The sequence below is a fragment of the Pinus tabuliformis genome, chromosome 4_2 (assembly GCF_031772625.1).
Source record: "Pinus tabuliformis cultivar Carrire ecotype Pingquan chromosome 4_2, CPIR1, whole genome shotgun sequence".
Lineage (NCBI taxonomy): Eukaryota > Viridiplantae > Streptophyta > Pinopsida > Pinales > Pinaceae > Pinus > Pinus tabuliformis.
In genome coordinates this window covers 425,979,751-426,005,032 of record NC_142304.1, presented here as the reverse complement: position 1 = coordinate 426,005,032, position 25,282 = coordinate 425,979,751, and the positions used below count along the sequence as shown (strand labels likewise).

Genomic DNA, 25,282 nt, shown 5'->3' with positions numbered 1-25,282 from the left:
GAAGATCACCAAAGTATATGACCGCAACTTCATCATCTAAAGATCTTGCGACTAACAATTCTTCTCCAAATTTTGGGCAGAGATCTTGCCTCTACTCTCCCACCATTCATGAGGGCTCCTTTTGTTGTCGCCTTCATCATCGTCATCCCACACATCTCTACTTTAATATTGTGCCAGAGTGCGGAGGCAGGGTCTATGTAGACTGCGGAGGTGAGGACTATGTGGAGTGCGGAAAGTAACAAATCTTTCTTTTAGATTTAGATTTCCATCTGTACACAGTATTTCTCATAATGATTAAGACATACCAAGTCAAAGAAATCTGGAAAATGCAGTTTGGAAGCCCTAATAATTATGATAAATCACCTTGTTGAGTGTAGCTTTTCCAGACATAACAATACCAAACATAACACCACAACCAACGCTACTTTGCCAAGGCTTGCTAACAATATGGCCACTAGTTTTGATGATGAATACCATGAAATTTGAAACAAAAGCAAAACAATTAATAGATGTATCATATGTGAAATAAATCACAAATAGTTATAATAAATCTAGAACACTCTCCAAGAAAGAAAAGGTGTGCAATACAATGTAGATGCTCAAATACTCATGTGGAGAACTGAGCCCTAGTTTTGATAAGGGGAAATGGTGTGTGCGGGGTGGTTGTGTGAAAGAAGCTTGTACAAAGGTGGCTATGTAGAGGAAGCATGTGGTTATTTGAAGGTGGTTGTGCGGAGGAAGTGTCTGCGGAAGAAGCGTGTGCAGAGGAAGTCGTGTGAAGACTTAGATGCGAGCAAAATGCAGGCCTCGCTGAAAGAAGCATGGCCTTAATCAATTAAGTAGTTGTAGGCAGGGACTATGCTAAGTTGCAACTATTGTTCTTGTTGAGTGCCATTTCAAGATTGCATTTAGGTAATGATTATCAAATAACATTTCCAAACAAATCAATATTGTTACATGTGAAGGAAATGTTGCCAGTAAACTTTTAGTGTCATCCAAATGAAAGCACAATACCACATTCAACGTAGGTTAAAGAAACTAATAGAAATAATGAAATAGTGATATTAAATTATAATTTTTTAATTTAAATTTTAATAAATTATTGTTTTCAAATTTTTCCATATAATAAATTATTTTTCTATTTAATATTTAAGTAAGGGTAAGATATTTTTCAAGGTTCAAAGTTATTTAATAGTTAGGCTCCAAACTATTACAATGATTTACTCTATGTGAGCTCATCATGTCACTTATGGGAATTGAGCCTAGGTGGGGAGGATAACAATATTCCTCCCAACCACCTGAGATAACTCAATTAAAAAAAAACCATTATTGTTGTTGTATATTCATATATTAAATATTTATTACATCTTGTCAAAATCAAGATGATTAGAAATTACAATGTAACTTTTGGGCTTATCATTGATAATGTTACAATATATACTATCTCAAAAAGCATATTATAATTAGGATTATCATTATGATGCTCAACTTATTTATTTTAAAAAAGGATACGAAACTTTAAGAATGCATATAGAACTGAGCCAAAATTCAAACACTTTAAAAATTAATTGCAAAAGATTTATATATTAAATTCAACATTAACAATCCAATCTAGGGTAAGAATGATTCAACCCAATTCATCAGACAAAATTATTACTATAGCTCAAAGAACAAAGAGTAATGTTGAAGCTATCAATAGAAAGGTAGTTAGCTCTAATAAAAGGGGTTATGTATATGATATGAGGGCTAAGGAAAAGGGAAAGTACATAATGTCTCAACTTAAAAATCCTAGCTACAAGCTTGTCCAAAACCTAATCCCTCAATGCCAACCCTCTCTCATAAATGCTTTTAGTCCTAGTTTAGGGGGGCATGTTTGCAACCCTAAAAAATATTTAATGGTTGAATCATGACATGTAGACTCTAAATTTGAACATGAGGAGGATACTATCCTTGAACAACTAGATAACGACTCCAGGACACAAAACTAAGCTCCCCTACCATTAGACACAATAGCGATCTTGGCAATAATTGTATCGTTGACCTTTGACGAAAAAGACAAAAACATAGAACAAACCTCACCTTTTAAGAATATATGCTAATTTGTCTTGCCTTTTGTTGTATGTTTTTGGTCCTTTCTCTAGTGACTTTTCAATGAAGGCATTATGCTTGTGAAGTTCTTTTAATATGTAACATTATCATTGGTCACAACGTGTGCCATAATCTTTATCATGGCATAATGTTTGGTCTTTATCCTTGTGGAATTCTCTTAATATTTTTTATTGTTTTCTTGGTTTGGTTTGGACGACATATCTTTCACAAAACCCTAAACACTTAAACGTTGAGTGTTTTTCCTATGAGCAAGTCTTAATCAACATGTAGGATCATGTGGAGTTTTAGATGGGTTTTCCTTGTCCATTGCACTGAGAGATTAACAATAAGCATAGAGCTCATTCCACTCAACCATCATTTGCATGTGTTGCCATGTTTTTAAGTTGCACAAATTGTCTAATTTGATGCAGAATACAGTGCATAATTGTGGGGATATGGGGAGTCGATGGCCCTGCTCTCTTTGTTCTGTTGTGTTCCCTTCTTGATTGGATTTTGTCATCTGCTGAGGTTGCTTAGGGGTTTGATATACTGAATTGGAATGAGGTTGTTGCATCGAAATGGCAATTTGTTTGAAGACAATCACTTACAATTTGTGAGGTTGTTTCCAAATCACCCACACTTGTTGTAAGGTAAAAAAATTTCACTTCTCATCCATGCTTAAAGGTTTGAATCTGAAACACATGCAACCACTCAAACATATATAACATCTAAGAATAACCATTGTGAGATGGTTAAATGACAACAATATCATGTTCTATGTAATGTAAGAAGGTCTTAAATACATTTTGTTACGTCATTAGAACTTCACCTTATATAATGTTTGAGGTATTTGCCCACATCTGTATGTGAGAATATTGTTTATAAGTAGTCCTTTCTCATTATTGCTTATGGCTGCAATTAGTGTTTGTGGTGAATTTGGTTGATAATTAAAATCATTCAAAATGAGCTTTTTTTTGTGAATGTCTTTTGTGTTAGATATATATTTTTTGGATTATAAAAGTCATCCTAATGCAATTTAATAAACATTGGTTTTAACTTCAAAGTTGATATAAATTGAAAAGACCAAGCACACATGGTGGAGAGCACTTTGATTTTAGTAAGTGTTAGAAATCTTGAAAGTACATGAATGCAAGTCTTTGCTTGGTTTTAGAAGGAGAAAGATGCAAAGGCTTACTCAGATATATCAACATTGGAAGGAAAATTATCTTACCTTTCTTTAATGAATGAAGATGCGAGCTTGTATGCTTTTTTTACTTTATAATACATGTAGTTGTCATATCTATCACAAATGGATGTTTATGTTGATAGTGCTTGCCACTCAACTAGTCACAACATTATAAGAGAGTCCCATTACATGTTATATGAAGGGATGTATAACAAATGTTGCAAGGTATATCCTTTTCGATTTAGATAAAAAAAGGAGTAGAAGATTGACTAAATATATATCTAGGAGGTGTTGTGCATAAAAAAGTTCATTTGAAGGATTGTCTAATTATGGAAGCAAATTTTAGTGAAATGCTTGATGAAATTAGTAAGTGTGATGCTTGTGCCAAGTTTTTATAATATTAAGAGTAAATCAATAAAGAATAATTCTAGGAAACAATGCACAACTTGAAGTAGGACATGTTTGATGTTGAAGTGCACGATATTAATGTGGGTGGAAAAATTAGCTCACACTTTTATAGGAAAGTTCAACCATCATAATAGAGCTTTGTATCTTCTTTCTGTATCTCTTCGCCATCAAGTTATGATCACATCAACCATACAACTAGAAGATAAGGTCTTGTCTTTCAAACCAAACCAAGTAAGGGCTTGGTCATATGTGATGAGCCACTCACAATAAGACATGCCACATGGCCCAATGATAACAACCCCTACCTTGAGGTGAGAAGATGATGTGGAGGAGGCATCTAATGTCATATAATTGCATTTGGCATCCACTGTTTTCAAGGAACCATTCTTCTTTGGATGGGGGAAGGCATGAACAATACAATTGGGGAATTGATGATTAAAATTGGGTGGGCAGAGCCACTGAATCACTATATTGTATGATATGAAGTAGTATTAAGTGAAATATGTTGTTTTCAATTGGAATGTATTATTAGTTATAAACCTTCTCTAATTGCAATTGGGTTGCTATTGTAGGGATTCACATAGAGTAGTGGATAGATCATTGTTGATATTAACGTTACATTGTTCATATTACCATTATATAAAATAATTTTTGTAATGAAAATATACAATTTGATTTTTATCCAATTGATTTACGCAAATTATGTATGTTGCATGCGTTTGTTTCTATTATTTGCTATTACTTTATTAAATTGTCTTGCATAACCAATTCATTGTGTAGGATAACTGAAACTTGCTGTTTTTTATGGATACATCAATGTACAAGGTTCATTATCCTAGATAAAACAAGTATCTCAACATTCATTTCACATGTTATCATTAATATGCTACATAATGTATGGTCAATACTCTCTTTCAGACAAAGAAACCAATGGACAGAACGTAGAGCCACATTAAACTACTTGATGTTAACCCTGAAGGTGCAATTCAAGCAAGAATCCCATTAGTCATAAAGGAAGATTGTCATTTGTAGAGTGAAAACCAAAGTGAAGATTTCACCATAAGATAGCAAGAAGGATACTTTGAGCATCGTACGGTTGTGTATTGTGTCAATATTTGGGTTCATGAATAAATACTGACAAGAAAACTACAGAAGTTGATAAGTTGTTTGAGGAATAAACAACTCAATTGATTTAAGTTAAATTTCATGAGTTTGTGTAAGAATGAAAGGTTAATAAGAAGATGCTTTATGTTGGAAAAAAAAATGGTGTTGGAAAATTGTGGTGAACAATCCTGTGGTTTTGCAACGTTTGGCTGCAGGCTAAGGAAAAAGTCTCAAAACAAAAACACAATGGCCCAGTCATGGCATGCAATCTTGTGATGTTGCAAGTCAGAGATATTTTTGCATAGTTTTTTTTTAAATACCATGCCTCATTAATCTTCTGACAACGACTGACTCATACAAGAGTCGTTCTTACGATGATAGGGAACATTAAGTCGTCATAGGAGAAGCATGACCGATATAAAAAGTTTGTCGGAAGATGTCCTTGGTCATCAGTCTACTGATGTTAATAGTTTTGTTGGTTTTTGTGTGTGTCATCTTTGCGCAGGGGCCATGTTAATCTTCTCCGTATCGTTCCAATTTTTATAGGACGTCTCCGTTTGAATTGATATGCATGGGTTGTTGGTAGCCTGACAAAGCTCTATCCATGGGGCTTTCGATATACCGATTCCTCCTTCAGTTGGTGTTACACAGACCCATTTTCTTGAAGGATGTATCCTTTAAGTGATAAATTGACTCATACTTCCATTGGTCTTATGACGACTGGTTTCGTTGAAGGATGTACGCTTTTGGCGATAAACTGACTCCTACTTTCGTTGGTATTACGATGACCGGTTTCATCAAAGGATGTACGCTTTCAACGATTGAACGACCATTGTTGCCATCGATTATGCGAGACTAGAAGATCATCCTTTCATTGGTATATTGACTAATAACAAGCATCAAAATTACGACAAATTTGAAAAAATGTCCATAATATGATTGTACCATGTTCCACATTTAGTGAAACCTCCTTTTTTCATTACAGTGACGAAATTTTGTCTCAAGAACAACAAAGGAACGTAAAAAATGGCTCTTTTTATTAGTTCGTTGACCTAGACTTCTACACTTAAAAATCTAGGGTTTACCTTGAATATCATCCTTTGAAATGAGAGGAACTACCCAAAGGTTTTCTTTGAGATATATTTCCTATGAAAAAGAATTTGAACTGAGTTTAAAGAATGATTTAGACATAAAATGAAATTATAGTTTTATTATGAATTATTTTTAAAGTGATTTACGTATCGCTCAAAATAGGAATGATTTTTGGGGTGGCAGTGCAAGAGAGGTTCTCACTAGCCTTGGAGGAATAACAATGTTCTTGTGTGCTTAGAATCTTGGATTGGCAGCTAATAATCAAGTCGGAGAATATGTTCTTCTTTAAGGGGTCAACTTAGCCAACTCCATAAGAATTCAAAAACTAATCATAATTGATGATTCAGAAAACACAATCATGTACCTTATTATGGGTTCCTCTCCTCAAGATTCCAAACTTAGTGCAATTTTTAGTAGAATATGAGATGGTCTACATTTTATCCATGTTGTGGACTTCTTCCATGTGCTCTATAAGAGAAATTCCCAAGTATTCTTCTTTGCTAATGGGGCTGTAAAAATGAATGAGAGTGATGTATTAATAAACACCCAACTATAAAAACAATGAATCCCATAATGGCTTTCACATCAAATTGGGTGAAATTAATTCCATTACAAGTGGGCGAATCCATATGATTCAGACACAAGTTGACACCCTTTTTATGACATGCATTTAAGCTCTAGGTTTGTGGTGGGATATTGTGTGAGGTGAAGGATTTGGCAATGCTGCAAGGCTATCATTATGCAATGAGGGTCGAGAAGGTGGAAACTAAAATTCAGATATGATGTCATATGCTATGAGAAATTTGAAGCCGTTGAGACCATCTTGCCTCTGCTTTATCTTACAAGAGCACCCTTTCATCTGGTGTATCTTCTCCATAATGTTCAAGAAATTTTCTATATATTTAAGTGGCTTTTTCTTCTAATCTATGGATTTTAGTGAAATCTTGGAGATGTATGGGTTACTTAAGTCCCTCGAAGAACAAATTAAATATTTACAAAACACTATGAGGCATCTTCACATGTGAATAAAAAATCTAAATGCTTAGGATATGGCTACTATGGATATCATGATTCAACAACAACAATTTCTTCATCAAGTGGAGGTCAAAACCAACATCATGTGTCATCACTCGGGTTCAATCTTATTTGGAGGTTCACTGGTGTCCTGGAATTCATCCCTCTTAGTTGATTATGCATTTGGGAACTCACAAAACCTCACTCCTAGCTTTCTAAGTTGAACATGATTACAGTTGCAACGAATCGAGAAAATACTTTCAAGGCCAGTGCAAACACTTCCCCATGTTGAATTACATGTTTTCCAAAGTGTGTAGAATATTTTTTTACTTTTTTTAACCAGAGGTATACAATTCAATCCCTTTATGAATCTATAAAAATCCTAGTTGTTCTAGACAATTCTAAAATAGTTGTAAATGCCTTGGAATTTTGGAAAACAATCAGTTTTCCTCTTTTGATGTAACCTATTACCACCTAGATTAGCAACCTCAACAAAGTCCAACCAAGGTGCTAAGTGGTAAGCACACAATTGATGTACCCATTGTCACCTTAATACAATCTCCTCTCACATTATGTCAACTCCCACAATGCCATGGGGGGTATTCCAATCTCCACACACTTCATCGACAAGCTGGAAAAACTAGTGCCTAGAAACACTAAGTATGATGAGAGCTAGGAATTAGTTGAAACAAATGATAAGTTTGATATATGATTTATAACTACATGAAATACAAACCAACAAACAAATTCACTCAAAATACCCAATAAATAGTTACCGTTGATGCTTGAGAGTGAGGGAAGGGTACAAATACCAAGTCGGATGACTTATCATTGGTTTCCATTTGATTTTTAACCTGATTTGGACAATCTTCTTGTTTCCATACACTTTTAGATCTGCAAAATAACTCAAAATGTAGAGATACCAGATTTGGTGTCCTTGAAGTGACCCAAAAGTGTAGCAACACAAGAGGATGAAGAATGATTGGGTGCTTTATCTTGAGTACTAAAATGTGAGTGCAAATATAGCCAATTATGATAAAAATACAAGTAATTTACAAGTTACAACAACCCGATCCCAACATGCATAAAGAGGGGGTACAATCCCCTTAGGGTAAAAAATGAAAAATGCTCTATCAAGATAAAACTTTTTGCAACACTTATGGTTGTTATAAGCACTTTTGAATATTGATAAAAAGTAATAAAAAAATTTGAGAAATGTAAGAAGGGCTTTAAGAAGTTAGAAACAACCTCTCTTACAAAATCCTATGTAATGAGCCTCACCAACCTCCAAGGAGATATTGTTATAAATCATTTTCATAATTGTAAAGATCCCTTCAAAATCCTCAAAATGATATTAGATAAATTTTAAAAGCACAAAACAAAAGGGTTGTTTTCCTTAGGCCTCTAAATCATCAATATGACACAAATCCAAAGATATTTGTCTAGATCAAATATATGATCCATGGAATTTCTTCTATACAATTGTAACATCTCTCTTTAGTCCCTATATTTTGTAAAATGTAATTAGGACATATATTGACATGGATATTTTCCAAACTCTATTTGATGTAAATATTCTTTTTTATTTAATATATATTGCTAAAACTAGAGAAGAGGGTAGCCAACATAGATCCCAATGCTTGGGAGGGAAGCTTGACTAAGAGGAAAAGTTGTAAGTCAGATATGGGAAGTTTCCTATCCACCTTAATTAATTGAACAAACCTTTGATGTAGCAAATGAACTACCCAAACTAACAACAATTATGGGAAGAATGGGGAAGGTGGTACCCAACTGCTCCAAAGTACGGGCCATGTACCATTATGGAGGCTTATGGTTGACCCTGCAACTTGAGGAGGGACCCTAGACTCGCATGTTAGGGGTAGTACTTGTGGGGGGGTAAGCTAACAAAATATGAGAACAATGAAAAAATGGAGTGGCTAGTAGAAATGGTTGAAGAGAAGTGTGTGAGAACTAGAGGTTGTGTGCCAATAAACTTGTGAATTTCACGAGCATAAACTAGTATGCATGTGATGTTGAAAGAGTGAATCAAAACATAAGGAAATTTAAAGCCTTATGAGTCACAACCATCTTGTGTGGAAGTGTAATCTTAACTAAGTTGGACAAAGAGCTAGTGAAGAAGCCTTCAACCTTAGAAATAGAGGCCTGGAGGAAATTTTGAATAGTTTCTTTAACTAACATTAAGGAAAGGAGAAGAACTAAGGGACTACTAGATCAATGAAGGGCTCCCTTTTGTGATTTTTAGGCCTTTGAAGGCCATACTTTGTTGTGTTAATAGGCCCTCGCTCAACAACTAAGGAGTATAATCTTGAATCTTGGATATGAAGGATAGTGACCTTCATGTCCTTTACCCTATTTTGAATCTTGTGGATCCCTAAGGGAAGTTTTCCCTAAAGCATCAGATCTAGCTCAGGAGTGTCTAGTTGTAAAGAACATGTGGTGTAGTTGTGTCTATGATTGTGTGGATAGTGGCTCTTTGTTATGAAACCAGCTCAAGAAAATATAGAAAAGATAGATCAACGCCTTAGAATTCAGCCTCTTCGAGGAGGCAACCTCCTTTACATTACATAAATGAACAATTCTTGGATGATTCAAATGAAAAAACCTCCTTTCTATATATAGGAGTCTAAGGAGTCACAATATAATCCAACCGACCTAACAATAATAATATAAAGCCACAAAAATAACAATAGAGGGATTCTATGGGCCACAGTAATAACAATATGGGGGCAATAGGGGCACAACAATATTAATAAGGGGTATAACTACAATACTAATGGGGTAATCACTAGTATTATAGGGACCCAACATGCCCCTCTCCTTCGAAAATGTGTTGTCCTCAACACTTAAGTAGTTCTGGATACTTCTGCATAAAATTCTCATCCTCCCATGTGGAATCTTCAGTGGATAAGTTCTTCCACTTGATAAGATACTCTAAAATTGAATGATTTCGTAGCTGTCGAGTTCTTGTTTCTGTGACTGCTTCCGGTTCCAATATAATTTTTCCTTCCTCGTCAAGTTCTGGAAATATTGTTTGAACTGGGAGCTTGTCGCCTATAACCTTCTTTAAACATGAAACATGGAAAATTGGGTGCAATCGAGAAGCTGCAGGAAGCTCCAATTTGTATGCCATAGTACCAATCTTTTGCAACACCTTGTACGGACCATAATACTTTGGTGATAATTTATTATCCTTCTTAGCTTGCTTGAGGGACATTTGCTTATATGGTTGTAGCCGTAGGAATACCCAATCACCTACATCAAAACTTCTTTCACTGCGATGTTGATCTGCCTGTTGTTTCATTCTATTTTGTGCCAACACGAGGTTATCCTTTAAGAGTTGGAGGACTTGTTGTTGATGTTCGATGTGATGTTCCACTGCCTGAACCTTAGAATTTTCTCTTAAATATGATGTGATGGATGGTGGTTGATACCCATAAAGTGCCATAAATGGGGTCATTTTTGTTGCTGTATGGAAGGAAGTGTTATACCACCATTCAGCCAGAGGCAACCATTTGACCCATTGTGTCTGTTTATCAGATACAAAGCAACGAAGATATCCTTCCAAACATTTGTTTACTATCTCAGTTTGCCCATCAGATTGAGGATGATAAGATGAGCTATGAGCTAACTGAGTACCAAGACAAGAAAATAATTCTGTCCAAAAATTTCCAGTGAAAATGGGATCTCTGTCACTTACAATAATCTTTGGGTTTCCATGTAGCTTTTGAATTGTTTCCATAAATGCAGTAGAAACTGTACTGGCTTTAAATGGATGTGATAATGCACAAAAGTGTGCATACTTGGTAAGTCTGTCAACTACCACCATGATGACACTCTTTCCCTCAGACTTGGGTAAACCTGTGATAAAATCCATTGAAACCTCCTCCCAACGTTGGCTTGGAATGGATAAAGGTTGTAATAGACCCGGTGTCTTAATTGTTTCAACTTTATTTTGTTGGCAAACCAAACATTCCGCCACAAACTTTTGAATATCTGATTTAAGGCCATCCCAAAAAAATTCCTTCTTAACCCTGTGGTAAGTTTTTAAAAATCCTGAGTGCCCTCCTAAGGGAGAAGTGTGCAATTCCATAAGAATCTTTTGTTTTAGCTGGGAATTCTTACAGAGGTATAAGCGATCTTTGTACCATAACGAATCATTTTTCCAGCTAAATGTATCAGACGTACTGGAATCTTGTTGTAACTTTCGAATAAGTGCCCACACTTCTTCGTCATTCTTCCATTCCTCCCTTGCTTCGTTTATCCAATCTGGTTGGATAATAGAAATGGCGCACAACAATGCTTCCACATCCTCATCCTTTCTTGAGAGTGCATCTGCCACCACATTTTGCTTCCCTTTTTTGTAGATGATTTCAAAGTCATAACCCAACATCTTTGTGACCCACTTTTGTTGCTCTTCAGAGGATAATCTTTGTTCTAAAAAGTATTTAAGGCTATCATGATCCGTTTTTACCTTGAAGTGTCTTCCCATTAGGTAGGGTCGCCATTTCTTAAGTGCATGGAGTATTGCCAACATTTCCTTCTCATAAATAGCTTTGCTTAAAAACTTTCCCTTGATTGGACGACTTTCAAAAGCAATGGGTCTTTCATCTTGCATTAGAACAGCACCAATTCCATTTCCTGAAGCATCACATTCCACAATAAAGGTTTTTGTGAAGTCCGGTGTAGCTAAGACCGGTGCTTGGCACATTGCCTCTTTAAGATGTTCAAAGGCCTTTGTTGCTTCCGGAGTCCATGAAAATGCATCTTTCTTCAATAATGTTGTTAGAGGTGCTGCTATTCTCCCATAATTCTTAACAAACTTGCGATAATACCCTGTCAACCAAGAAATCCTCGCAGATGCTTTATGGATGTGGGGATTTTCCATTCCTTAATGGCTTTAATTTTGCTAGGGTCTACCTTAACTCCTTCATGAGATACAATATGACCCAAATATTCCACCTCCTGGACTCCAAAGAAACATTTGGATCTTTTTGCATATAATTGTTTCTCCTCCAATAGTTGTAGCACCTTGTCAACATGTTCAACATGATCCTTCCAAGACTTGTTGTAGATTAGTATATCATCAAAAAATACTAACACAAATTTTCTAAGGAATGGTTTGAAAATTGAATTCATCAAACCTTGAAATGTTGAAGGTGCATTGGTAAGGCCAAAAGGCATGACCAAAAATTCATAATGACCCTCATGAGTTCTAAATGTTGTTTTCGGAATGTCTTCAGTCTTCATTCTGATTTGATGATATCCTGAACGAAGATCCAACTTGGTGAAGTAAATTGATCCATGCAATTCATCCAGTAATTCATCAATGACAGGAATGGGGAACTTATCTTTAATAGTGAGCTTGTTGAGCTCCCTATAATCCGGACACATGCGCCATGATCCATCCTTCTTGTGCACCAATACTACTGGAGCAGAGAAAGAACTTTGACTCGGTTGAATTATACCAGCCTCTAGCATTTCTGCAACCATACGTTCAATTTCACTCTTTTGGACATAGGGATATCTGTACGGCCTGATGTTTGGAGGAACACTTCCTGGAATCAGATGAATAGCATGATCATGATCACGCATAGGTGGGAGACCTTTGGGAGTCTCAAATACCTTGGAATGATTGTCCAGGACTTTTTGGAGATCTGGAGAAATAGATGATTCCGATGTGGAAACATCTAGCGAACATAATTGTGCAATTACACCTCTTTGCTCCTTTTTTAGAAGCTTTGTCATACCATTAGAGCTGATTATCTTTCCTGGTTTCCCTGCAATACCCCTTAATTCAACTTCCTTTCCTTCCGTAGAAAATTTGATGAAAAGTTCTTGAAAATTAAAAGCTATTGTACCCAAGGATTGTAGCCATTGGACTCCTAGTACAACATCAGCACCTCCCATTGGAATGGAAAGCATTGGGCTAGTCAATACATATTCTCCCATGGATAGCTTGATATTATGGCACTTTCCAGAGCAATTTATTGTTCCTCCATTTGCAATCATCACTTGACACTCTGGTGCTGGATATAGGAAGCAATTCAATTCTTTTGCTACCTTACAATGAATAAAATTGTGGGTGCTTCCTGAATCAATCAACACTATTACCTTTTTCTTCTTGATTTGTCCTTCTATCTTGATGGTTTGAGGAGTGGTAATTCCCACCAATGCATTACAAGATATGGTCGGATTTATTTGTTCTTCATCTAGGCTTTGTTCCTGGAGTATATCCTCTTCTTTTGACCTTTCTTGCTCCTTTTCTTCTTCCTCTTCACAATCTATGTAGAATAATTTCTTCTCAGCACACTTATGACCTTTAGTGTATTTGCTATCACAACTGTAACAAAGCCCTTTTGCTCTTTTTTCTTCCAATTGTTGTGGTGTCAACCTTATAGGTTGTGGAAGACTAGGGGCAACAACACTTCCGTCTTTATAGTTGTGAGTGGTATGCTTCCTGGTTGCCATAATTTTGCTTTCCATTTTTCTTGCTAACCTGAATGCCTTCTCTAATGAATCAGGTTCCCAAAGGCGAACATCATGTTGGATATTATCCTTTAAAGACCCTATGAACACATCAATCCTATGCTCCTCTGGAATATCTTTTACCCTTATGTTCAATTTTTGGAACTCCTCAATGTGCTCCATTATTGAACCCTTTTGTTTGAGACTTATCAATTGGCTAAAAAAAGTGTTGCTTTTTGTATCCTCATAATGTGCTATCAATTCTTCCGTAAAAATTGCCCAAGTGATAAATTGTTTACGAGAGCAAAGCCATTGATACCATACAAACTGATTTGGTTCCAAATATAAAGTTGTCATATGTACTTTTTGTGTGTTTTGCACATTATTGAGATCAAAGAATTGCTCCATCTGTAATATCCATGTGGCAGGATCCTTGCTATCAAACTTCCTCATATCGATTTTTGGAATATGGTGAGTCTTCGATCCAACATTAGCGTCTATGGAATCATGATTAACATTTCTTTTGTTCTCACAATGAGTTTCCTTTAGTACCCTTTCAACCTTAGGGACCATTTCTTGTAGCAACTTATTTATATTTATCTTCAATTCGTCCATGTCTGTCTTCAGATCTATCTTCAAATCATCCATCTTAGCTTTCACGTCAATCATCTTAGCTTCTATGCCTTTCTTTAAACAATCCATCTTAGCTTCTACACTTTTCTTTAAACCATCCATCTTAGCTTCTACATCTTTCTTTAAACCATCCATCTTAGATTCTGTTCCTTTTTGTGCAAGGGACAGTTGTTGCACTTGGTCTTGTAATTTTGATATATCATGTTGCATTTCTTCCTCTTCTTCATGAGTCATGTTAGAGCTTTCAGGTTCCTTACTAGGTGTTTGCATTTTCTTTCCTCGGGGCATCAGTTACCGATAATAATGCTCTACTATGCCCTTTGAATTCCTTCAAAATAAATTTTCTGTTATGCTCTTAACCTGCAAAATGATACCCAAATACAGAATATGCGAAGAAAAGATACCCATAACACAGAATAGCAATGATTTTATTATTCAGAGAGTAATGTTCACTTGCCTCTTCGAGGGGGCAACCTCCAATAGAGCAGAGATCGACTATAAAATAAGACACAATGCTCCTCGCAGGGAGTCTCTATCCTTTATATATGACTCATACATGTAATACCACGGGCCAATACCGTGGGTTTTATAAATACCATCTATCTAATACTACGACCCATTTGCAACTAACTGTGGTCCCGTCATTAATCACGGGTTAACCACTTACAAATATTAATATGGGCTTTATTGACTCTTGACTATGACGTGATCCCATGACATAAATAAGGGGGCTAGGGTGGGACCCTAACATGCCCTCCCCCTTAAGACTAGCCTTGTCCTCAAGGCTGAAGCTGCGGAAACTGCTGAAGAATAGTGGCTGGTTCCCAAGTTGCATCTTCCGGAGAGGTGTCTTTCCATTTGACGAGGACTTCCTTAATCACGCGGCCGCGCAGGTGTTTGTCTCATGTGTCTAGAACCTGTTCGGGTTGAAGCCAGATTGACCCTTCATCGTCCAATTCAGGTAGACTGGTTTGAACACGGCAATTGTTCCCAATCATTTTCTTGAGGCACGATACATGGAAAACTAGATGGATTTTTGCCATAGGTGGCAAAGCCAACTTGTAAGCCACTTCTCCAATACGCTGAAGTACTTGGTATGGTCCGTAGAATTTTGGAGAGAGCTTTTGACAACCCTTGTCTTTGAGTGATGTTTGCTTATATGGTTGCAGCCTCAAAAAGACCTGATCCCCTTCTTGAAATTGGCCCTCTGAGCGATGTTGGTCGGCCTGTTGCTTCATGCGGTTCTGAGCTTGATGAAGATTCTCTCTAAGATGGGCGAGCATGGTTGCACGGTGTTATAGGAGTTGATCCACTGCTTGTACTTTGGAGCACCCCTTGAGATAAGAAGTAGGGGTAGGCGGAAGTTGACCATATACTGCTTCATAGGGAGTCATTTTGGTGGTGGCATGATAGTTGGTGTTATACCACCATTCAACCAGAGGTAACCACTGCACCCAAAGGTGTTGCTTTTCTGAAGTGAAACACCTAAGGTAGGTTTCTAGACATTTATTGACAGCTTCGGTTTGACCATCTGTTTGCGGATGATATGAAGTACTGAGTTTGAGTTGAGTGCCTTGTAGTCTGAAGAGTTCCTGCCAAAAATTACTGGTGAAGATCGAGTCGCGGTCGGACACAATAGAAGTGGGCATGCCATGCAATTTGAAGATCTGATCCATGAAAGATTGAGCAACCAAAGTTGGTGTAAACGGGTGGGGTAGGGCGCAGAAATGAGCATACTTCGACAGTCGGTCCACAACCACCATGATGACTGACTTGTTCCCTGACTTTGGAAGACCTGTAATGAAATCCATAGAAACCTCCGTCCAAATTGATGCTGGAATGGGCAATGGTTGTAATGTGCCTGGTGTGTTGACAGTTTCCCCTTTGTGATGTTGACAGACATCACATTCTGCTACGAAAGTAAGGATGTCCTTTTTCATGCATGTCCAAAAAAATGATCTTCTGGTGCGAGCATACGTCTTCTGAAAGCTCGAATGTCCTGCAATGGGAGATGAGTGCAATTCTGCCAAAATGCGACTTTTGAGGGTGGATGTTGGTGATATTACGACTCTGTCCTTGTAGCGAAGAATATCATTCTGCCACGAGTAGCCCTTGCTGGAATTAGGATCCATCTGCAATTGAGAAATGAGGTGGGAGAGCCCGGGGTGTGAAAACCATTCCCTGCGAGCCTCTTCAATCCAGTTTGGAATGGGGAGGGAAATTGCGAGCAGAGTACTTTCCTCCTCAAATTGGCGAGATAATGCATCTGCTACACTATTGTCTTTCCCTTTCTTGTAAATGATCTCATAATCATATCCCAGCATTTTGGCTAACCATTTATTTTGTTGTGGGGAGGATAGGCGTTGCTCCAAAAAATATTTAAGACTGTGATGATCTGTGCGGATTTGGAAACGTCGCCCCAATAAGTAAGGTCGCCAGGTCTCTACTGCATGTAAGATGGCCATCATTTCCTTCTCGTAGGTAGATTGGCCCAGATTCCTCCCGTTGAGTTGTTGGCTTGTGAAGGCCAATGGTCGCCCTTCCTGCATTAAGACCGCCCCAATACATGTACCCGAAGCATCACATTCAATGACAAAGGATTTAGTGAAGTCAGGTAGTGCTAAGACTGGAGTGGAACACATGGCGTTTTTGAGAGCGGTAAATGCCTGTTGTGCTTCCTCGTTCCAGAAGAAGGAATTTTTCTTTAGGAGTTGAGTGAGGGGCTTCGCTATGCGGCCATAGTTGCGGACAAATTTACGGTAATAGCCTGTGAGACCCAAAAATCCTCTCAAGCTCTTCAAGGTCTTAAGTTGAGGCCATTCTTGCATTGCCTGGATCTTTCTGGGGTCCACCTTGACACCTTCACGCCCCACAATGTGGCCCAAATAATCAACTTCTTCCATGCCAAACGAACACTTGGACATCTTGACAAATAATTTATGCTTGCGAAGCAGTTGCAAGAGTAGATCTACATGCTGAAGATGTGCAGCCCAAGTGCCACTATAGATGAGGATGTCATCGAAGAAGACAAGGACAAATTTTCGGAGATATGGTTTGAGAATGTGATTCATAAGGCTCTGAAAAGTAGAGGGGGCATTACAGAGACCAAATGGCATGACCAGGAACTCATAATGGCCTTCATGAGTTCTGAAAGCCGTCTTGGGAATGTCGACTTCCTTCATGCAAATTTGGTGGTAGCCTGAGCGAAGATCCAACTTAGTGAAGAATTGAGCCCCATTGAGTTCGTCCAGCAAATCGTCAACCACCGGGATGGGAAATTTATCTTTGACTGTCAACTTATTGAGGGCCCTGAAGTCGGGACACATCCGCCAGTCCCCATCTTTCTTGAGCACCATGACCACTGGGGATGAATAAGGACTAATGCTGGGACGAATGACACCTGCTTCCAACAGTTCCTTGATGATTTTTTCTATTTCATTCTTTTGGGTGAACGGATATTTATATGGCCGCACATTTGGGGGTTGGGCCCCTGGAACCAAGGTGATGCTATGATCATGTTCCCCTCACGAGGGTGGAAGCTCATGAGGCTTGTCAAAGACCGTCCGATGGTTATTTAAAATCTGTTGCATCTCAGGATGAATTGGTAGAGACATGGTTTCGACTACTTGGATGGCATTAAACTGAGCTACCACTCCATGATGGCCCTTTTTTAACAATTTTTCCATCCTATGCGAGCTGATGATAGAGGGGGCTCCCGCCTGGAGTCCACGGAGAGTATGTGTGGAGTTGTTCTGCTTAAAACTCATATATAACTCCTGGAAATCCATTGTGATTGGCCCAAGAGTGCGGAGCCATTCAGCGCCGAGGACAATGTCGCAACCCCCCATGTGTATGGCAAACATGTGGGTTTTCAACTGATAATCCCCCATTTGAAGTTTGACATTTTCACAGCGGCCTTCACATTTCATTGTGCCCCCATCCGCAATTTGGACTTGGAAGTTAGAAACTGCTCGTACAAAACAATGCGCTGCTTCTGCGATTTTTTGATGGATGAAATTATGGGTACTTCCACTATCAATCAAGACTACTACTGGGCGATGTTTAAGAAAACCCCAGATTTTGAGAGTTTGAGGGGAAGAAATCCCTGCCAACGCATGCAGCGAAATAACTGGTTCGTCAGAGACATTCTCCTTTGTGTTGTCTTCTTCTAGCGCCTCCTGTTCCTCAAGTGGTGGATCTTCCTCTGTTGAGCTGTAGTCAGTGGCATCTATTTGAAAAAATTTGGGCTCCTTGCATTTATGACCTGGGGAGTATTTTTCATCACAGTAGTAACATAGTCCTTGCTTCCTTCTTTCGGCCATTTCCGCAGGTGACACCTTTTGGACCTTAAGTGTTTGAGTCGTGTTGTGAGCCTATGGGGGACGACCTTTAGCTGGGAAATTTGGGCGACTGTATTGGGCTGCTAATGCACGTTCCACCTTACGAGCTACCTGGCACGCCTCCGTCCACGTGGGAGGGTGGTGAAGTAGAACTTGAGCTTTGATGGCTTCTTTAAGACCACTGATAAAACATTCCGTGTAGAACTCATCTGTGAGACCCCTAGTGCGGAAGGATAAGGCTTCAAAAGCGGTAATATATTCAGCCACTGTACCAGTCTGTCGGAGCTTAGTGAGACGACCCAAAAAAGAGTCTTCCTGGTCAAAGCGATCTCGAAGAGCTTTGGTAAATTGGGTCCAAGTCTTAAAAGGTCCATTGCAACGCTGATGCCATTCCCACCATTGCCAACATTCATTGTCCAAGTACATGCTCCCCAACATAAGCTTAGTCGCATCCTCTGGGATATGATTCAATTTGAAATACTGCTCCATTTGTGCTAGCCATGTGGACGGGTGAGAACCGTCAAATTTATGCATATCCAACTTGGGAGGTCGTTGACTGGGTGGTGGATGGGTGTGCCAGACGTGAGGAGAGTGGCTAGACTCACCCTCATTGTATTCATTTCTATTATACTCCTCCTCGTGGGCTTGCTCCTTGTCCTTCGGAAGACATTGCTGTATCTGGAGACTTAGTCCTCGAAACTCCTTTTGGAGGGATTGCACGGATTCTTCCAGTTTGTCCATCCTTTCATTTGCCATCGCTTGAGCTCTAGTCTGTACCATACACCAACCTGATGAAAAATTGGGACCACCGAAAATATTTGACTAATAATTTGAATGGTACCACCTTGCTCAGCTCGTCGTCCTGATTCTGATGGGCTAGATCACCAATAAGCGCCCCGGGAGATCTCAGACTCTTTCTTTTTTTTTTCTTTTTTTTTTTTGAAAACTCCTAACGGAGTTTTACTCCTTATTGATCAATACTGCAGTTGCCAAATCCTCAAAATGTCAATGCTGTCAAAAGTCCTGTGAAAAGTATACCCCGGTATAGGAACCCTTCACAACAACTCCGATATGGTGGGTCTGAGAGATCTGAATGGCGGAACAACTGCTGCGGCGGATCTGATGGATCTGATGTCTACTGCTGCTGCACCTCTTTGCACCCGTGGATCGGAAATAGATGATGTGTGATCCCCCGACAGAAAAGGAAACTATGGTCGTGAGGAGTGTCAGGTGCTACAGATCGCAATATACATAAGGGTCTGGCAGTAGTACTCGACTCAATGTTTCAGGGCTCTAACTGAGGAGGATCGATCGTACCCTTAGCCGTACAACCCGACTTCCCTATCGTACGGGCGAGTAATCTCTCCGAGTGCTATTCTCGGTGTACTGTAGCCACAAGACGGCCGACGGTTTATCTATGGCGAGGTTTCAAGGGAGCCTAGGGGGCTTCCGATATACCCAGAGGGTACGTGGAAGACAGTCCGTGCGCGGTTCTGTCCAATGCGCTACTACTCGAAGGGGTACCCACAGGGGTTACAAGGGAGTCCAACAGACGTGACCACCTCTTGTATTTCCTGCGTGCATGCCTCCCCAAATTCGCAGGTTTATGCGCTTAACGATAGATCCCGTGGTTTAAAGACGCCGGAACACGTCTCTAGCCGAATTTTTTTTTTGCTAAGAATTGGAGATCCCATCGGCCCTGGAAAGTGCTCTGATACCACTTGTTATGCTCTTAACCTGCAAAATGATACCCAAATACAGAATATGCGAAGAAAAGATACCCATAACACAGAATAGCAATGATTTTATTATTCAGAGAGTAATGTTCACTTGCCTCTTCGAGGGGGCAACCTCCAATAGAGCAGAGCTCGACTACAAAATAAGACACAATGCTCCTCGCAGGGAGTCTCTATCCTTTATATATGACTCATACATGTAATACCACGGGCCAATACCGTGGGTTTTATTAATACCATCTATCTAATACTACGGCCCATTTGCAACTAACTGTGGTCCCGTCATTAATCGCGGGTTAACCACTTACAAATATTAATATGGGCTTTATTGACTCTTGACTATGATGTGATCCCATGACATAAATAAGGGGGTTAGGGTGGGACCCTAACATTTTCAAACCAAGCTTAAGCAAAAATTTAAGAAAATCTACACACCTTTTTTCACTTTGTAGGAGCTCGATATTGCCTCTGATGTATCTCTGTACTTTCCAATCATCTAGTTCTGAATTTGTGAGTTGTAGTAGCCCTCTATTTCCTCTTTCCAATGTCACAAGTCTGACCCAAATTGGATTCTCCAAGGAAGAGTTATGTGAAATCTCCCACAGTGACTTGCTTATAGACTAGTTCAGTAGAGCGAACTTGTACGACGTGCCACGAGTCACTGTTTCGACCTTTGGATCTGAAACATGCATACAAGAAACTACAGTCCGTCCTATTTCTGTACCTTCTTATGGAATTTCAATCCGATCCCCAGAGAGAAAGTTATGACGATTTTCCCCAGGTCACCTGTTTTGAATGTAATTTAAGAGTCTGCAAAAAGACCAACTTCCTTAGATCATATCTCCGCAAATATCGCGCTAAAAGCTCTGAAATTCGGACCCAAGGTTCAGCGCGATTTCTTCTCAAATGGGTTTTTTTTGCGACTTTTGAAACGTCACAAAAAAAAAGTTATAGCGAAAATGCCACGATGACCTGTTTGGAATAGCGAAACCCTAGAATCCAAAGCTCTGATACCAAATGTTATGAAACCAGCTCAAGAAAAGATAGAAAAGATAGATCAACACCTTAGAATTCAGCCTCTTCAAGGGGGCAACCTCCTTTACATTACATAAATGAACAATTCTTGGATGATTCAAATGACAAAACCTCCTTTCTATATATAGGAGTCTAAGGAGTCACAATATAATCTAGCCGACCTAACATTAATAATATAAAGCCACAAAAATAACAATAGAGGGATTCTATGGGCCACAGTAATAACAATATGGGGGCAATAAGGGCACAACAATATTAATAAGGGGTATAACTACAATAGTAATGGGGTAATCACTAGTATTATAGGAACCCAACACTCTTCTTTTTGTTTCCAACAAATTTAAGTGTCTCAAATAAGTGTAATGAAATGATTTTCTATTTAGTGTTTCATGATTCATAGCTATGTTGGACTACTATGTAACACTATAGTGATAAGTTGAAAGTGATATGATGTTTCATTGATTATGGTTGTAATGCAGAGCTAGAACAATGCTTGATTATGGTGGATTACTAGTTATCATTTTTCCCCTCACATTTGACATGTGTACGTAGAAGTAATTTCATTAAATTAAATGTTTCTTGTGAGTAATGTTGTGTAAGTGGAATTTATATGTTGGCTGGATCTTTGTAGCACTTTTTTGCTCTGGAGATAAGCTAGGATATTGATCTTCCTATTTGTAAGTGTTCTAAAGTGGGAAGTCAAGGTTGCAATCCTAAAGGAATGATAATAAGCTTATTCAACTAGGATAAGTTGTAGATTTGGTTTTGGCCATCTCTTTGTCCTTCTTGGCGAAGTTACTTGGTGGAAGGTAGTGTTTTGGATGCCTTTAGAGGTTGTTGAAGATTTTTAAGTTTCAAAGGTTTTCTAAGCAAGTCATTTCCTTGATGGAGTTAGTTTCAAACTTGTGAAACAAGCCTACGAAGCCTTTTGGGAGTCTTCAAAATTTGGGGTTGGAAGTCTTCAGCCTCAATGCTTGGTCACATGGTCTGATAGGAGCCATGACTAGGATCCTAGCTTGAAAGGGGGTTATCATGCCTTCAATTGTTGGGCTATCGGGACCCTAGCGTCAAAAGTATCAAAAATTCGAGGATTGATACCTTTTCATTTGGGAATTATTTGGTGGAAGTGTTGGAATTTGGGGGATTGGATTCCTTGGCTTCAACCTTTGGTCACATGGTCTGATAAGATTCGTGTCTAGGAGCCTAGTTGAAATGGGCTATTGGGTAGTTGACAAAACTATGGACCATACTGTTGGGTATCAAGTGTCCAGATATCAAGCTTTCGAAGTTCGAGTATCGAGAGGTCAAGACCCAACTATCAAGGTTTATTCTCAATACTAATGACACCTTATAAAATAATATGTGGCATGTTGATGCGGTATTGACATGGTGTGGTGATATGTCATGATGATGTGGCACTATGAAAGTCCTTAATGATGTGGCATGTTGGTGACGCACTAATGTGGTAGGATGGCATGGATCAAAGTGTAGAGTGGCATTGAGGTGGTAGCCAAGGCATAGATGACATGGATATTGGATAGCGGGATGTCAAACTATTGGGTGTAAAGCAACATTTGATCATTACATGAAACAAATCCTCAATACTAACAGAGCCTGACAAGATTTTCAGTTAATGGAATTATACTTGTTGACTAATGTTTGTCGATCGACTTAAGGAAAGGGGTTGCGAGTGGAGTTCGATGTTTTATTGGTGGGCTAGGGGGTTCGATAACCCAAGAACTAGAGTGTTTACTAACAAGCAAGAAAAATTGTGGTGAGATATTGGTCCTGTGGTTTATTGAATGTCAAGAGGTTAGTTGTTGAGGTATCAGGCGAACATGATGTGTGTGACATTCCACAATTCCTTGATACTGATAGATTGCAACATCTTTGTTAATTATCAATGATTGTCATGTATTGGGATGTTGGATATTGATTTTCAGAGTATTGGGTGTCGGGTATTGGGAGCTTGGGATTATTATTAGACTTTCCTCCAAATATTGTCAAGCTTGGTAAGGATCTTGATGTGGCATGCTAGGTAGCAGTTGACATGGTGAAATGATGTGGATGAGGGCCACTGTTGAAATATGTAACTAGGTTCGGTCTTCATAATGGCATATGTAATCGTGATTTTATTTATTTAATGAAAAGATAAAAAAAAATTGTTATTTGCGTTCTTGAGGCATAGATTTCATGCTCAAGGGAAATGTATGTTTAGGTCAAGCACTCATTGAGTGCTTCTAGGTTTGTCATAAAGTCAATTGAGCCATTGTCATGTATTGAAGACACATTTGGGCATGTGTTGTAGCGGCTACAGCCACCCTCCAAAATTTTTCCTTAGCTTCGTTTTGGAGCCTCCCTACCAACTTTTCACAACACCTTGTCTTGCTTCATCAAGTACACAAGCTTCAATGTTTTCCTTGCACAAAGGCAGCCTGTTGATCACAGCTCGATGCATTCCCCTCACAGGTTGATCACCCGAACTTGGTCCAGTTGCAGGCTAAGAAGCTCCCCCAAGAAATTGCGCAATTCTGGAGGGCAACCAGCCTTCCCTCCAGAAATTGCGCAATCTTGACTGGTAGCCTGTTGGGCTCCAGAATTACGCAATTCTGGCAATCAACACTCACAGTGAAAATTGCGCAATTTTCCCCAGCAGGGCTACTCAGCCCAGAATTTTCACAAATCTGGGTAGTAGTCAACTGCTCTACCCATAAATTGCTCAAATCTCCTAGGCAACCATCCCAGCTCCCAGCCAGAAATGCACATTTTCTCCCAGTGGTTGAGAAGCCTCTTGCATGTGTCGCTGAGTTGACTCGTTCCATCCGAGACCAAGCAAAACAAACTTGCATGCATGGACTACTTCTCCCAAGGCAGCATGCAAAGGCATCCCTTGTTTCAAGTATCTATTTTTAGCAGTTGGAGGTTATATGCAAGGATCATTTCAGAAACTTCCCACCAAGTGTCGCTTTCCCTATATTTGTGGCATGCGTGTCACAACCTTGATGTTATCAAAACTCATCAACCGGACACCGCAGAGCTCATTCCTCACATCGACCTTGCAACTTTGACATCCCACATCACATCTAGGAGTTGTCGACACACTCAACTCAGATGTTTTGGGGTAAGCCCGCTTTTAATGACTTGTGTTGCATTTTTGGCGTTTTTTGTATTTCGCTTCATATGAACGTTGTCTACTTGATTTCAGTGAGCGCATGTTGTCATTTTGATACATATTAGCTTGTACTAGCATTGTTTCAGTTTTCGTTGCTATCTCACTGCTGTCGCATGCATGAAACTATTTTTCACGTACGATCACCGATTCGGCAACTCGCCTCACCCACATGCATGTTGTTCCGTTTTTTGAATCTATCATTCACCATTTGCATGCATGATCATTCACTTATGCTTAGTATCACCATGCATTCACACTCACATTTGTGTTTAGTTGCCCATCTGCGAGTCTGGCAACCTCAGCCCGAACTCTGGCTTCACTAAGATAGAATTGCGCAATCCAGGGAAGGAAGGCTCTGTCTTCTTCTCTAGAAATGGAATTTCTGCCTAGGCACTGTCCTCTGGGACTGTTTTGCGCATTTCTGAGGGACAGTGACTGCTAGCCCAAAAAATTGTGCAATGCAATCACTAAGCTTACAACCATTGCCAGCTGAGATTGCGCAATTCCAGCAGTCAACAGCCAGACTGGACTGTGCATTGTGCAGTTCCAGCAATCAGTCAGTCTCCCAACAACCCAAACTATGCCTTGCGCAGTATTGGCAGTCAGTCTCCTAACCTCCCGGCTGAAATTGCGCAACCTTCATGATCAATCACACAGGTATGTTGCAATTCAGTTCTCAAGTTCATTTTCATTTTCGACTGAAAGATTGCTTACCATGAGTGTTGCCATGTCTCCAGGTATTGCAGGTGTTCATATGCCTTTCAATAGTATAGGTACAATGGTTTCCAGGAGAGCAGAGATGAAGACACCATTCAGAGCACACTTGGGGATGCAGTCGATCAAGTGTCTATGAACTTGCGTACCCACAGAGACATCAAGTTTTTCGTAGACAAGGACATCAAGATATGACAGCAGCAACATCACAACCAGCAACATCATGAACAATAACTGAAGGCAGCATACTGAATGCAACAAATGCAAGAGGAAG

The 25,282-nt window shown here is 39.1% G+C and overlaps 1 non-coding gene across 1 annotated transcript; it reads right to left on the bottom strand.

Moving 5' to 3' along the window:
• Nucleotides 1–5,251: 5,251 nt before the first annotated feature.
• On the bottom strand, nt 5,252–5,351 carry LOC149169775 (U6 spliceosomal RNA). The gene has a single exon (XR_016259926.1). It is a non-coding gene; the product is annotated as a U6 spliceosomal RNA (small nuclear RNA).
• Nucleotides 5,352–25,282: the final 19,931 nt, after the last annotated feature.